Here is a 17,674-nt window from a genome sequence, read left to right as displayed (position 1 = left end):
AACATACATAATGCATAAGAGCAACTGTGCATGAGAAGGTTCTTTTATTTTTTTTCTGAATTTTGATGTAATTGTCAAGACCATTAGGATAAAAAATAAATTACCATTTTTGAAGTTGGGAGAACACATCACTATTTTTATCAGCTGTAGTACTCAATGATTGCACATGTTGATAATAAGAAATAGAGTTTTTTTTTTTTTCCAACAGATGATAAGAATTCTGCCAATTCTGAAAATCTATAACCCTAGAGCCACTCGGACTCTAATGGAATGAAGCTCTTTTGGAACAAAGCCAATGCCTACTGGATAAGAGTTGTGTAAGTTATTGAGTGAAACATTTCATTCTCAGAGGATGAACTCAGGAAACCTTTTAATATATGTTGCTTCCTATTATGGCAGGGATTTAGTTGATTGTGTCAAGATAAAACTGTCAGTGTCTCCCCTGAATGTTTTCAGTAGTTGTAGTGACAGATTAGGTGCAAATACATGAATGAAATGGGGCTTTATTTAAAGTGACACCATGAATCCACTCTCATCAGATTCATCAATTCTAATTCACTTCTGTCTTTTTGGAGTACTCGGGCTGTCTCATTAGTTTCAAAATGCTTCCTATTCTACCAATATGCTTTTCAATTAGTTGGGCAGAGCAATAACAAGAGTGACTTAAAAAGAGTGAACTGTGCTATGCCAAACCTGCTTCCATACATTCCCTGTATAGTTTAATAAGCTCTATATCCTCAACTTGAAACTTGGATTTATTAATAGCTTGACTAAAGCTCTCCTCTCAAAAATTAATTAGTCTTGTTGAGTTACTTCAATTTAATACAATCCAGGTGGTAATTGATAGATTGCACTGGTTTACAGGAGGCAAAGACATTTACACCATTATATTTTTATCTGCTGATATGTCTACCATAAATCTAAATTACATATCAATCATCCATCTGGAAGGGAACATGAGATCCAAAATTCTCTTGTACAGCTGCTATGCTGTGTTCAGTTGTCTTTCTTTGAAAAAGTTACAAGCACTATAAATAAATGGTTTCTAATATTACAAAATCTAATTAAAGTGTCTACATATAATTTATCTATGGTACTCATGATATCATAAAAGTGAAAAGTTAATATAGATTTTGATTTGTTAAGATATTCTAGTGATTAAGAGTTAAAGACAAAATGCTTTATAAACCTTCCAGATGTGTATATATAATTTGTAAATAGAACACATTATTATTTTAATTTTATTTTGTATTATTTTCATGACATTTTGTATGTGTAACCTATTCTGAGATCGTTCTTTTTATAAGATTTTATTCATTTATTCATGAGAGACAGAGAGAGAGAGAGAGAAAGAGAGAGAGAGAGTGAGAGGGGTAGAGACACAGGCAGAAGGAGAAGCAGGCTTCATGCAAGGAGCCCAACGTGGAACTCGATTCTGGGACTCCAGGATCACGCCCTAGGTCAAAGGCAGGCACCAAACTGCTGAGCCACCCAGGGATCCCCCTCTGAGAACATTCTTATTGTAACAAATGGAACTATGGTGGCAAAATTTTGGGGAAAACTGTCTAATATTAAAATGTAAGAATGTACTAATTTATGGCAAATTACTCTTTCCTATAGTTTGAAGTTTCACTATCAGAGACTTTCTAACCACTTTATCTTTTCTCTCTTCTTGTTTCCTAGTCTTTGAGAAAATGTTAAGTTTATGGTTGCTTTTTTTTCCCACAAAATTAATTTAAGGACACCTCATATTTTAAGAGCTTTCAATAAGGGCATTCAATAAAAATGACAAGCTGATATGATTTAATGGAATGAAAGAAAGGTACTTGATATGCAAAATTTTCTGCAATTACCTTCCAGAATTTGGGCCTCACTTGTAGGAAGTCCTGGCAAAACTCCCGAGATTTACATTCTCCTCCAGAACTACCCCCAGATTTAGATTTAGTCACTTTCCTTCTTTAACTCCAATTTTTAAGCTTGAAGATACTGAATAAAATACTTTCCAATATTTTGAATCAATTAACTTGAATTAACCTACCAAATTAGAGGATAGATATACGGAAGCTTTGAAATTAAGTATGATATTGTCAATATTTTATAAATAATTAGAAAACATAAATAAATAATTCTGTTTAAAAATGAATTGACCTCTTTGGTTGATTATCTAAAAATACATCATAAATATAGTTAAGCAGTACATGGTGGATTTAATCTGAGATGATCTGTTAATGTCTACTTACTCATAAATATTAAACATGGATCCAATCATATATTCTAAAATATTTTAATGTATTATTTTTAAATGACGCCTAGATGCAAATAGATGTAATTACTATTTAATGATTTAGGTTGCCTAATAAGTATATAAGAATGTGGAGCTGCTGGGCAAATCACTGTGATAATCATTTTCATTAAAAAAAATCCCTACAAAAAAAAATTCCCTACGAAAGCGGGGATGACAGATTCATTCTGCCCATGACTTCCTGTTTGTATAAGTTAAATAGACTCAAGCCATCAAAAGGAACAAAATCCATCCACTAGCATATTATATGTGTTGAGAAAGAAATAGAAGAGGGTACATCATCAGATGATGGGTTGTGTTCTCTTGTCTCCAACAATTTAGCACAATATTCATGTTCTGGTCATGCTCATATAAAACTATAAATTTAATAAACACAAAATATTTTACTATTTTTTATTAATATTATCTCCAGAATATTTGTAGAGTGTGTTTAACTGATAGAATCAAGTCTTTATTTTTTTTTTCAATTTAAAGATAAAACATTTATTTTGAGTATATAAGATATTAACTTGGGGAGTGGCAAGATGGTGGAAGAGTAGGGTCCCCAAGTCACCTGTCCCCAACAAATTACCTAGATAACCTTCAAATCATCCTGAAAATCTACGAATTCGGCTTGAGATTTAAAGAGAGAACAGCTGGAATGCTACAGTGAGAAGAGTTCACACTTCTATCAAGGTAAGAAGACGGGGAAAAAAGAAATAAAGAAACAAAAGGCCTCCAAGGGGGAGGGGTCCTCCGTATCCATCAAAAGATGAATGGATAAAGAAGATGTGGTGTATGTACACAATGGAATATTACTTAGCCATTAGAAATGACAAATACCCACCATTTGCTTCAATGTGGATGGAACTGGAGGGTATTATGCTGAGTGAAATGAGTCAATCGGAGAAGGACAAACATTATATGTTCTCATTCATTTGGGGAATATAAATAATAGTGAAAGGGAATATAAGGGAAGGGAGAAAAAAGGGGTAGGAAATATCAGAAAGGGAGACAGAACATGTAGACTCCTAAATCTGGGAAATGAACTAGGGGTGGTGGAAGGGGAGGAGGGCGGGGGTGGGGGTGAATGGGTGACGAGCACTTAAGAGGGCAGTTGACGGGATGAGCACTGGGTATTATTCTATATGTTGGCAAATTGAACACCAGTAAAATATAAATTTATTATTAAAAACATAAGATATTAACTTTAACATATTGGGCTACTGTTAAGGAATTTCATAAATGATACCACATGTTTTATGCATTTTTCCTTTCAACATTCCTTTTGATTATAAAGGCAGATTAATAAAGAATGAACTGTACCTGCTTTCTGAAAACAGGGTCCAAGTTATAAACTTCAAAAAAGAACTGGGTTCTGTAAAGATATCCTTTTGCAGTAGTCATGCAAAAATGATGCTTGTAGATCTTAAATGGTGCTAAATAGCAATCCTTGAAGTTCACCTGTTAAGAAACAAGCTCTATTTAGTTATACAGGAAATTATTGTATACTGTTACATTGGTTAACCATATTAACATATACATATGACATTTTAAACACTAGACATTTATTAGTCATTGCTTTTCCAGATTTAATTTCCCTCTATAATGTATATTTTATAATAATCATAAAAGAATATCACTTTAATCCAATTTTCATGGATTTCAATAGCTTAAAACATTTAACACATAATAAACACAGGACATCAATCATAAAGCAATGAACTTAAACTATACACCAGAGCATATGGCTTAACATATTTATAGAACATTCCTTCCAACATTAGAAGAATCCATATTCTTCTTATTGATATATGAAACTTTTTAAAGACTAGGAATTGGTTAAACAACATAAGTCAGTAACTTTAAGAGTATTGAAATCATATCATATCAAATCATATCTTTTCCAACCACAGTGATATGGAAATCAAAATCAATTACAAGATGAAAACTGGAAAATTCACAAATACATGGAGAGTAAGCAACATGCTACTGAACAACAAATGGATCAAAGAAGAAATCAAGTGAAAAGTCAAAAAATATCATATCTTAAGATAAATGAAAATGTAACTGTAACATATTAAAATTTATGGGATGCAGTAAAATCGATTCGAAGAGGGAAGTGCATAGCAAATAAATAAATACTCCAGCATTAAGGAAAATATTAAATAACCAACTTAACTTTATACTTCAAGGAACCAGGAAAATAACAAACTAAATCCAAAGTTAATAGAGTCAAAAAGTGATTTTTAAGGGCTGGAGGATGGGTGATATAAAGAGAGTCTGATGAAAGGGTATACAGTTTTAGCTATAGGATAAAAAAAATTGAGTATCTAAAGTAAAACACATTGACTGCACTTGATAACACTCTATTGTATAACTGAAATTTGCTAAGATAGTAAGATTAAATATTTTCTAAATAAATAAATAAATAAATAAATAAATAAATAAATAGTTGATGAATGTGTTAATTCACTAGATGGGGGAAATCTTTCACAATATATTTGAGTATTAAATCATCACAATGTACATTTATATATCTTACAATTTTATATGTTAATTGTAATTCAGTAAAGCTGAAATAGATTGGTAGAGCTAAGATGGTGGCATAGAAGGAGGATACTAGGCTTGCCTCACCCCTCAAACACAGCTAGATAACTATCAAAGAACACCTTTGAAATCAACTCAAAGACTGATAGAACAAACTGCACAACTAGAGGGAGAAAAAAGCCACTATTGAAGAAGGTAGGGGGTGCAAAGACATGGTTTGGAGGAGAAATGGATCACAGGTGCTGTGGAGAGAAGAGAACCTTGGTTATAGAGAAGGGTAAGAGAGAGAGAGGATTCCACAGGTATATGCAAAGGAGAATACTCCCCCAAAGCCATTGACTGGGAGAATAAGACAAAGTGATTTTTTTTGTGAGTTTCTGTAACCAGTGGGTCTCAAAAACTGGAGGTTTAGAGGTTCATGGGTTTGGCTGGATTAGAATAGGACCTCTTCTTCATCAGACATTACTGACAGGAATAGGAAACATAATAGGATTTTCTAACACAGGGAAGACAAATAACTAGACAAATGCCAAGTTGGAGTACTTGATCCCACAAGAAAGAACAAGAAAAGATAATGGCCAGAGATCTAATTTAAACACATTAATAATCTGCCTGATGTAGAATTTAAAGCAACAATTATAAGGCTATATGCTAGGCTTGAGAAAAACATGGAAGATATCAGGAGCACCCTTATCACAGGGAGAAAAGTGCTAAAAAAAATCAGGATGAAATGAAAAATGTAATATCTGAGATACAAAACTCACCAGATGTAATAATCACTAGAAGAAGAGGAATGAATAAATGATATAGAAGACAGACTTATGGAAAGTAATGAAGCTGAACAAAAGAGAAAGAATGATGGATCAACAGAGTAGACTTAGGGACCTCAGTGACTCCATCAAGTATAATAACATTTGTATCATAGGCTCCTAGAAAAAGAAGAGAGAAAAAGAGGGAAGAAGGTTTATTTGAGGAAATAATCATGGAAAACTTCCCTCATCTTGGGAAGTAAACAGACATCAAGGAGGCACAGAGAACTCCCATCAAAATGAACAAAAGCAGGACAATACCAAGATATATTGTAGTTAAATTTGCAAAATACAGTGATAAAGAAAAAAAAAAAAAGAAACCAAAAGCAGTGTCACAAAGGAAGTGCCTAACTTGTAAGGAAATACCCACATAGTTAGCAGTAGATATCTCCACAGAAACTTGCCAAGCTAAAAGACAACATCATGAAATATTTAACATGCTAAATCTACACAAGAAAATTCTATCTAGCAGGGTTATTATTCAGTATAGAAGGAGAGATAAACACTTTCTGAGTAAAACAAAAACTAAAAGAGTTCCTCACCACTAAACTAACCCTACAAGCAATATTAAAGGGAACTCATTGAGTGAGAAAGAATAGAAAGGGACATAGAAAATCTCCAGAAATGGGATGCCTGGGTGGCTCAGTGGTTGACTGTTTGCCTTTGACTCAGGTCATGATCCCCGGGTCCCAGGATCAAGTCCCACATCGGGCTCCCAGCATGGAGCCTGCTTCTCCCTTTGCATGTGTCTCTGCCTTTGTCTCTCCGTGTCTCTCATGAATGAATAAATAAAATCTTAAAAAAATCTCCAGAAACAATGACAAAACAAGTACTTTAATTGTACTAAATACATATCTATCAATAATTACTCTGAATGTAAATTATTTAAATGCTCCAATCAAAAGACATGGGGTGTCAGCATGGACAAAAACAAAAAGCATTTATATGTTGCCTACAAGAGACTCATTTTAGATCTAAAGACAACTGTGGATTGAAAATGATGTGATGGAAAAACATTTATCATACAAATAGACATCAAAAGAAAGCCAGAGTAGTAATATTTATATTAGACAAACTAGATTTTATTTATTTATTTATTTATTTATTTATTTATTTATTTATTTATGAGAGACAGAGAGAGAGAGAAAGGCAGAGACACAGGCAGAGGAAGAAGCAGCCTCCATGCAGGGAGCCCGATGTGGGACTCGATCCTGAGTCTCTAGGATCATGCCCTGGGCTGAAGGCGGCACTAGACCACTGAGCCACCTGGGATGCCCCAAACTAGATTTTAAAACAAATACTGTAACAAGAGATGAAGAAGAACACTATATAATATTAAAGGGGACTATCCAATAGGAAGGTATAACGAGTATAAATATTTACACCCCCAACTTGGGAGCATCCACATATATAAAACAATTAATAACAAACCTAAGGTAACTAATTGATAAGAATATACTAATGAAGACTTCAATAGTCTATTTAAATCAATGGGCAGAGAATCAATCTAAAGAGAAAATTAACAAGGAAACGATGGCTTTGAATGACACACCAGACCACATAGACAAACCTGGGCCAAAATATTCAGAATATTTCATCCTATTTTGTTTTAAAGATTTTATTTATTTATTTATGATAGACACACACACAAACACACACACACACACACACACACACACACACACACACAGAGGCAGAGACACAGACAGGGAGAAGCAGGCTCCCAGCAAGGAGCCTGATGTGGGACTTGATCCCAGGACCCAAGGATCATGCCCTGAGCCAAAGGCAGATGTTCAACCGCTGAGCCACCCAGGTGTCCCAGAACATTTCATCCTAAAGCAGCAGAATACACATCATTTCCTAGTGCCAGTGGGACATTCTTAAGAATAGACCACGTACTGGGTCACAAATCAGGTCTCAACAAGTACAAAGACTAAGATCATATCAGGCATCTTTTCTGACCACAATGCTATGAAACTTGAAGTCAACAACAAGAAAAAAAAAAAAAAAAAAAGGAAAGACTACTAGTATATGGAGGTTAAACAAAATGATACTAAGGAATGAATGGATCACTCAGGAAACTAAAGAAGAATGAAAAAATATATGGAAGCAAATGAAAATGAAAACACAATGGTCCAAAACCTTTAGGATGTACCAAAAATAATCATAAGAGGGAAACATATAGCATTACAGGCCTACCCCAGGAAGTAAGAACAATCTCAAATGAATAACTTAACATTACACCTGAAGGAGCTAGAGAAAGAACACAAATAAAGCCTAAAGTCAGCAGAAGGGAAATCATAAAGATTGGAGCGGAAATAAATGATATTAAAACCTAACAAAACAAAGCAAAGCAAAACCAAACCAAAACAGTAGAACCTATCAATGAAATCAGAAGCTGATTCTTTGAAAAAAAAAAAAATTAAGTTGATAACCCCTTCACCAGACTTATCAAGAGTCCCACATCGGGCTCCCTGCATGGAGCCTACTTCTCCCTCTGCCTGTGTCTCTGCCTCTCTCTCTCTCTCTCTCTCTCTCTCTGTCTTTCATGAATAAATAGATAAAATCTTTTAAAAATTTTTTAAAAAGCCACAAATGAAAAAGAAAAAATAATAATATGAGAATACAAAGGATTATAAGAGAATACCACAAAAAAATATAGCCAACAAATTGGACAACCTGGAAGAAATAAATTCCTAGCCACATATAATCTACTAAAATTAAAACAGGAAGATGTAGAGAACTTAAACAGATTGATAACCAGCAAAGAAATCAAATCAATAATCAAAAATCTCCCAACAACAACAACAAAAAGCCCAGGACCAAATGGCTTCCCAGGCAAATTCTATACAAATTTTAAAGAAGAGTTAATACCTATTCTTCTCAGGGATGCCTGGGGTGACTCAGCAGTTGAGCATCTGCCGTTGGCTCAGGGCCTGATTCCCAGGATCGAGTCCGCATCGGGCTCCTAACATGGAGCCTGCTTCTCCTCTCTCTGCCGGTGTCTCACCTCTCTTTCTGTGTCTTTCATGAATAAATAAAATCTTTAAAAAAATACCTATTCTTCTCAAACTATTCCAAAACTAGAAATGGTAGAAATGGAAGGAACATGTTCAAACTCATCCTGTGAGGTCAGCATTACCCTGATTCCAAAACCAAAGACCCCAATAAAAAATAAAACTACAGGCTAATATCCTTGATGAACATGGATGCAGAAAATTTCAACAAAATACTAGCAAATTGAATCCCAAAGTATATTAAAAGAACCATTCACCTGGTCAAGTGGGGTTTATTCCTGGACTACAAAGGTAGTTCAATATTTGCAAATCAATCCTTATGATGCATCGTATTAATAAAATAGGATAAGAACCATATGATCCTCTCAGTAGTGTGGGACCCAGGAAATTGAACAAAAGCCGCCCCCCCCCGCCCCCCCGGAGGAGCAGAGCAGGACTGACTCTATTTGGGGCTGCCCCCGCCTTGGCCTTGTGCCGCCTGCTTCTTCCTTAGGGCCCCGCCCCGCCCTAGTCAAGCCCAGGGCACACCCTCACCGACACCGGCTCAGAGGACCAGCGGGACTGGGCGACTTTCCGCGCATCCCATGGGCCTCGGGCCCCTATAACGCTGCTGCCTCTTAGCTCGCGTCCAAGTCCCTGCTCCGCTGCGTCGGGTGCGCTTGGACCCAGGCTCGAGCTTGTAATCAACCCTCCCTCGTGTGTCTGCATCGGGGTCGGCTCCTCGGTGGTTTCTCGGATTCGCGATCTTGGCACAACAAGTAGATGCAGATAAAGCATTTGACAAAGTACAACATTTATTTGTGGTAAGAACCCCTCAACAAAGTAGGGATAGAGGAAACATACCTCAAAATCACAAAGGCCGTATATGAAAAACTCACAGCTAATACTATTCTTAATGGGAAAAAACTGAGAGCTTTTTCTCTATGGTCAGGAACACGACAGGGATGTCCACTCTCACCACTGTTGTTCAACATAGTACTTGAAGTCCTAGCCTCAGCAATCAGAGAGCAAAAAGAAATAAAATGTATCCAAATCGGCAAGGAAGAAGTCACATTTTCACTATTTGTAGATGATATGATTCTCCATATAGAAAACCCCAGAGACTCCACCAAAAAATTGCTAGAACTGATAAATGAGCTCATGAAGTTGTTAGAAATAAATCAATGTAGAGAAATCTGCAGCATTTCCATTCACCAATAATGAAGCAGCACAAAAAGAAATCAAGGAATCATTCCCATTTACAATTGCACCAAAAAACCATTAGACACCTAGGAATAACCTAAACAAAGATGACAAGACCTTTACTCTTAAAACTATAAAACACAGCTAAAAGCAATTAAAGATGACATAAAGAAATGGAAAAATCTTCCATGTTCATGGACTGGAAGAACAAATATTACTAAAATATCTATACTACCCAAAGCAATCAACACATTTAAAATTCCTATCAAAATATCACTAGTATTTTTCACAGAACTAGGGCAACAATTCTAAAATTTATGGAAGCACTAAACAGCTTGAATAGCCAAAGCTACCTTGAAAAAGAAAAGAAAAGCATGAAGCATCACAATTCTGGACTTCAAGTTATATCACAAAGCTGCAGTCATCAAGATAGCATAATACTGGAACAAACATAGACACATAGATCAATAAAACAAAACAGAAAGCCCAGAAATAAACTCATAAATATATAGGCAATTAATCTTTGACAAAGTAGAAAAGAATATCTAATGGAAAATGTCTCTTCAACAAGTGTTGTTGGGAACACTTGACAGCAACATGCAGAAAAATGAAACTGGACCACCTCCTTACACCATACAAAAAAATAAATTCAAAATAAATGAAAGACATAAATGTGAGACAGGAAATAATAAAACTCCTAGAAGAGAATTCAAACAGTAACCTCTTTGACATTGGCCATTAGGAACTTTTTACTAAATATGTTTCCTGAGGCAAGTGAAACAAAAGCAAAAATGAAACACTGAGATTTCATCAAGATAAAAATCTTCTGCACAGTGAAGGAAACAATCATCAAAACTAATTGTCAGTCCACGGAATGGGAGAAGATATTTGCAAATACCAGATCTGATAGGGTTTGTATCAAAAATATTTAAAAACTTATAAAACTCAACCCCCCCAAAAAAAAATCCAGTTAAAAAATGAACAGAAGCCCTGAGCAGACATTTTCCAAAGAAGAGATGGCCACAGACACATGAAAAGATGTTAAATACCACTCACCATCAGGGAAATGCAAATCAAAATGATGATGAGATACTACCTTCTCCCTGTTAGAATGGCTAAAATAAAAAACACAAGAAAAAGTAAGTGTTGGCAAGAATGTGAACAAAAAGGAATCTGCGTGCACCGTTGGTAGGAACGCAGACTTGTGCAGTCATTCTGGAAAACAGCATGAAGATTCCTTAAAAAGTCAAAAATAGGACTCGCCTATGATCCAGCAATAGCACTACTAGGTATTTATCAAAGTGATACAAAAATACTGCTTTTCTTTTTTTTTTAAGATTTATTTTTATTTATTTATGATAGACCTAGAGAGAGAGGCAGAGACACAGGCAGAGGGAGAGGCAGGCTCCACGCACCGGGAGCCCGACGTGGGACTTGATCCCGGGTCTCCAGGATCGCTCCCTGGGCCAAAGGCAGGCGCGAAACCGCTGAGCCACCCAGGGATCCCCAAAATACTGCTTTTCTAAGGCATACATGCCCCCTAATATTTATATTAGCATTATAAAATGTCCATGGACTGATGAATGGATAAAGAAGATGTGGTATACATACAAGGGAATATTACTCAGCCATAAAAAGAATGAAATCTGCCTTTTGCAATGATGTGGATGGAACTAGGGAATTAAGCAAAATAAGTCGGAGAGAGACAAATACTGTATGATTTCACTCATACATGGAATTTAAGAAACAAAACAGATGAACATATTTAAAAAGAGAGGAAGAGAGACAGGGAGAGGCAAACCAGGAAACAGACTCTTTTTTTTTTTTAATTTTTATTTATTTATGATAGTCACAGAGAGAGAGAGAGAGAGAGAGAGAGGCAGAGACACAGGCAGAGGGAGAAGCAGGCTCCATGCACCGGGAGCCCGACGTGGGATTCGATCCCGGGTCTCCAGGATCGTGCCCTGGGCCAAAGGCAGGCGCCAAACCGCTGCACCACTCAGGGATCCCACAGACTCTTAACTAAAGAAAAAAATTAGGTTGGTGGAAGGGAGGTAGATGGGGAATGGGTTAAATGGGTGATAGATTAAGGAGGGCACCAGTATTGATAAGCACTGGATGTTGTACATGTGTTGAATTTAGTAATTCTACACCTGAAACCAATATTCCACTGTGTGTTAACCAATTGGAATTTAAATAAGAGCTTTTTAAAAAGCTTAAATAAAAACAAAACAAAACAAAAAAAACAGTTAACACATGAAGTTATACCTATATTTCAGGTTTTTAAGGTTTTTATAATAATTCTATCTTAGCATTCACAATATTAAATTATATTTATTATTCCCTTGATTTAAAGACTTTGCAATATGTATTGGTCATTAAAATCTTAAAAATGACTTACATTTTAAATATGTTTGAAAGTTATACAAGAGCACCTTATTTGGTTACCTGGAAGGAATTTACATATATGGGACCATCCATGTTCTTTTTACTTCTAATTAAGTTCATTGCTCCAATGAAATTCCTTACTCAGTAACATTTGTATTGTCCTACATGTATTCTTTGATGGGTTTGAATGTGCCAACATCAAAACCAGAGCAAATCTTACCACATATAATACACTTTATTTTAAATAACTAAACTGGAATATAAGTTCTGGAACATTAGTTTGCTGACTTCAAAGTAACTGGAGGCCATTTGCTGAGATTCCATGTTAAGATAATACCAAGAGTTAAAGGAAACCTGTCTGTACATTTCATGATTAGATTGAGAAAAAGTATTTAAGTTTCTTGTAGTCTTCATGATCAAAAATTATTGATCTTTATGGTTTTTTTAAAGATTTTATTTATTTATTCATGAGACACAGAGAGAAGAGAGAGAGAGAGAAAGAGAGAGAGAGAGAGGCAGAGACACAGGCCGAGAGAGAAGCAGGCTCATCACAGGGAGCCTGATGTGGGGCTTCGATTCCGGGACTCCAGGACCATGCCCTGGACCCAAGCAGGCACCAAACCGCTAAGCCACCAGGCATCCCTTTATGGTTCTTTTTTATATTAGTTGGAAGTATAAGAAATTGACATTGGAATTGACATGGAATAAATATCAAAAATTTTGTGAGCCAACCAGTGATTTTATCTAATCCTGCCTTGCATTTCTGACATCAAGTACAAATTCTAAATCTCTAAATAGCACACAAAATCACTTTTTTAGTAACAGTAAAAGTTATTTTTTTCTATTTCACACTACATGTACAATACTATGTGAGGAAACATATTTTAAGTTCACTTAAATCATTGTGCTTTTAACAAGTAAAAATGTCTATTTTTGTGAGGAATGAGCAGAGGTTTCTTTTTCTCACTTTTTTTTACCTCTGTTTCTCCTGCCTTCCTTTCCTCCTATTCCATTTTTTCCTTCCTTCTTTCTCCCTTCCTTCTTTTTTAACATGTGGCAATTATCATTTCTACTCTATCCTTTAGAGCACAGAATTTAAAAAAAGAAAAAGGAAACTCATTTTTTTCCTGAAGTTGTAAATTCTGGCAGAGTGATAGTTACCTGAGTAAACAGCAAAAGCTTACTTAAGGACGTAAAGAGTTCTGTTTTCTTTCAGTTTGGACTTTCATTAAGAAGAATTATTTAAGAGTCAGAATTCTGTGTCCCCATTTTTGTCATTATTTCCTAGTGAAGACATTGCACATCATTTTTGTTTCCTATTTCATGAAATTGATGAGAAAATTAAACAAAATAACGCACATAAACTTACCTATGTGCATTACTTGTATTGAGCATTTAATAAATATCACAAATTACTATTTTTCCACTTTAATTATGAATTAATATAGCAAAATAAAGAAGAGGAAATTTGAACCAGAAACATTTATAGACAGAGTGATAACTATGCGCAGGCATAGAGAGTAGGTGATCATCTGCAAGCTAAGGAGAGAGATTTAGAAGAAATGAAACCTAGCAATACCTTGGTGTTGACCTTATAGCTTCCAAAATTGTGAGAAAATCTATTTCTGTTATTTAAGCCACCAGTCTGTGGTATTGTGTTAAGGTATGTTTATATATGGGGTGGGCACTCTATCATCTACTAAGAAAGATACATTAAAAAACAAATACAAGCATTATAAACAAACACACAAACAAACACACAGAATGGCTTGGCCAACTAACTAAAGCCAGTCCCTGTTGTCAGCCAATCAAGTATTAGCGCGTGGCCTCTAGACAGAGTGGCAACCTTACCAAAGACAGAGGTTAGGTGTTGGCCCAGCAACATGAGCACACACTTAATAAAGCTGATCCAACTACTACCATTACAGAATATTCTAACTATGTTAAGCCCATGCACTGCCACTAATTTGACCCTATTCCATGAGGACTTCTTTTTTTTTTTTTTTTAAGATTTTATTTGTTCATTAGAGACACACAAAGAAAGGCAGAGACACAGGCAGAGGGAGTAGCAGACTCCTTGTAGGGAGCCTGATGTGGGACTCAATCCCGGGACCCTGGGATCATGACCTGAGCCAAAGGGAGATGCTCAACCACTGAGCCATCCAAGTGCCCCTATTCCATGAGAACTTTAATCAGTTTGTTGGTAGCAAGTTAAATATGTTGGTATCCTTCCAATCTAGAAGGGGAAGGGATTCTCCCTGACTAGGATTAACATATACTTTAGGTATGGGTTTCTTTCTTGCCCTCAGGTCTTCAGTCAGCACCACTCTCAAAGAAGTTACCAAATGTTATAGCCGTGACACAGACCTTGCATAACATTGCATAGGACCAATGGCCACACTTAACAACAAAAGAGGTACCTCAGTGGACAAAGGGACATGGAATTCCTCAATTGATCACATACCTTACTACCCAGAGACTCAACAGGATTATTCCTAATAGTATTTAAATACTTGTGTCTCCTCCATCTTAAAAATATATATGTAATATAATTATTAATATTAATATATACAAATATTTGAACACTCTGTATTAGTGTTCTCCAGAGAAACAGAACTTTTTTTTCTTACTCTTGGGGGGGGGGTTAACTTTATTTTATTTTTTTCATTATTCTTTTTAAAATTCAATTTGCCAACATACAGTATAACGCTTAGTGCTCATCCCATCAAGTGACCACCTCAGTGCCTGTTACCCCAAACCACAGCCCACCTCACCTTCCACAACCCTTTGTTCGTTTCCCAGAATTAGGAGTCTCTCATGGTTTGTCACTCTTTCTAATTTTTTCCACTCAGTTCCCCTCTTTTCCCTAATAATTCCTTTCACTATATCTTATATTCCCCGTAGGAGTGAAACCATATGATGATTGTCTTTTCTCCAAATGACTGATTTCACTCAGCATAATATCTTCTAGCTCCACCCATGTCGAAGCAAATGGTGGGTATTCGTCCTTTCTGATGGCTGAGGAATATTCCATTGTATACATAGACCACATCTTCTTTATCCATCATCTTTCGATGGACACCGAGGCTCCTTCCACAGTTTGGCTACAGTGGACATTGCTGTTATAAACATTGGGGTGCAGGTATTCTGCCGTTTCACTGCATCTGTATCTTTGGGGTAAATCCCCAGCAGTGCAATTGCTGGGTCGTAGGGCAGGTCTATTTTTCACTCTTTGAGGAACCTCCACACAGTTTCCAGAGTGGCTGCACCAGTTCACATTCCCACCAACAGTGCAAGAGGGTTCCCCTTTCTCCACATGCTCTGCAACATTTGTTGTTTCCTGTCTTGTTAATTGTCATCATTCTCACTGGTGTGAGATGATATCTCAGTGGTTTTGATTTGTATTTCCCTGATGGCAAGGAATATGGAGCATTTTCTCATGTGCTTGTTGGCTGTGTGTATATCTTCTTTGGAGAAATGTCTATTCTTCTCTTCTGCCCATTTCATGAGTGGATCGTTTCTTGGGAGTTGAGGTTGATAAATTCTTTACAGATCTTGGATACTAGCCCTTTATCTGATACTTCATTTGCAAATATCTTTTCCCATTCTGCAGGTTGTCTTTTAGTTTTGTTGTTTCCTTCAGGTGCAGAAGCTTTTTAACATGATGATGTCTCAATAGTTTATTTTTGCTTTTTTTTTTTTTTTTTTTTTTTTTTGCCTTCACAGATGTATTTTGCAAGAAGTTTCTGTGGCCAAGTTCAAAAAGGGTGTTGTTGGGGTTCTCCTCTAGGATTTTGATGGATTCCAATCTCACATTTAGATCTTACACCCATTTTTAGTTTATCTTTATATTTGGTGTGAGAAAATGGTCTAGTTCCATTCTTCTACACGTGGCTGTCCAATTTTCCCAGCACCGTTTATTGGAGAGACTGTCATTTTTCAAGTGGAATTTTTTTCCTGCTTTGTTGAATATCACTTTACCATAGACTTGAGGGCCCATTTCTGGGTTCCCTATTCTGTTCCATTGATCTCTGTGTCTATTTTTGTACCAGTACCACACTGTCCTGATGATCACAGCTTTGTAGTACAGCTTGAAATCTGGCATTATGATGCCCCCGGCTCTGGTTTTTTTCTTTTTCAGTATTCCTTTGTCTATTCAGGATCCTTTTTTTAAAAAAACATTTTATTTATTTATTAATGAGAGACACAGAGAGAAAGAGAGGCAGAGACACAGGCAGAGGGACAAGCAGGCTCCATGCAGGGAGCCCGACGTGGGACTCGATCCCGGGTCTCCAGGATCATGCCCCAGGCTGAAGGCAGGTGCTAAACCACTGAGCCACCCGGGCTGCCCATATTCAGGATCTTTTCTGATTCCATACAAATCTTAAGATTATTTGTTCCAACTCTCTGAAGAAAGTCCATCGTATTTGATAGGTATTGCGTTGAACATGTACATTACCCTGGGTACCCTAGACATTTTCACAGTATTTATTCTTCCAATCCATGAGCATGGAATATTTTCTATCTCCTGTGTCTTCCTCAATATTTTTCAGAAATGTTTTGTAGTCTTTAGGGTATAGATCCTTTACCTCATTGGTTAGGTCTGCTGTGCTGATTCTCAGGTGTGTGTGCCTGGGTAGAGATGCCCCACCCCTGCCAGGTGCCGGGCTCAGTATGAGCTGTTTATTCTGTGAGGCCTTTGTTCCCTAGAGGCTCCACCTCTCCCAGGTTTAAGGTGAAAAGAAGAGGAAAAAAAAAGAGAGAGAGAGGCCAGATGTCTAGCTCCAGAGCCAAGAGCTCCCCATGAGTGCCAAACTACATTCTCCCAGTCCACACTGGTCCAGATGCTCCTGGGGGCAGGCAAAGTTGCACTGACCTGCACACATTGAAGGGCCCCCAGAATTTTTCCTGTGCAGGGCCCTCCCAGGGTCCACTTCTCCCTATGGGAATGGGGGATAGCCATCTTTGCTGCGATGTCCTCAGATCGAGGGCCCTGAGCTGCTCGACCTGCACTCCCAAGGTCCACCTCTCCCAAAGGGAACAGAGAACAGCCACCTCCCTCTGTTGCCAGGATCTAGGGTAAAGAGGGCTCTGGTGCTGGCCTGCATAACCAGCACGCTTCTCCCAAATGCCCCGGAGGGTTGCAGCATTCCAGCCCTTTACTGAGATCCCGCCACAGTTTTTGGTGAGCTTTCTCCTGGGCACCCTTACTCTTATTGTGTCTCTGGGAATATTGAGGCTTCACTGCCCCTCCTGCGATTCTGCCTTATTTCCCTACTGAGCACCTTCTCAGTCAGGGAAGACTTGTTCAAGGCTGGGCTTTCATGTCCGGGCTTTCCGAGGCTGGGCTTTTGAGCCAGACGTTTCATAGCTCTGCTTTCAGGCCTGGTTTGCCCAGCATGCCCAGCTCCCCTCCCCCACTTTTTTTCCTTCACCTTCCAACCTTT

General features: G+C 37.1%; 1 protein-coding gene across 4 annotated transcripts in view; it reads right to left on the bottom strand.

Moving 5' to 3' along the window:
• Positions 1 to 17,674, bottom strand: part of CNTN5 (contactin 5) — a 1,277,146-nt gene that overhangs the window by 946,505 nt on the left and 312,967 nt on the right. For all 4 annotated transcript variants that reach the window (XM_072795132.1, XM_072795133.1, XM_072795136.1 and 1 more), the window contains exon 2: positions 3,608 to 3,745. The gene's annotated coding sequence lies outside the window, so the exon portion shown is untranslated. The remainder of the gene's footprint in view (positions 1 to 3,607; positions 3,746 to 17,674) is intronic.

Source organism: Canis lupus, chromosome 23 (genome assembly GCF_048164855.1).
Source record: "Canis lupus baileyi chromosome 23, mCanLup2.hap1, whole genome shotgun sequence".
NCBI lineage: Eukaryota > Metazoa > Chordata > Mammalia > Carnivora > Canidae > Canis > Canis lupus.
Note: the sequence above shows the minus strand (reverse complement) of the source record. Positions and strands in the feature narration are given on the sequence as shown.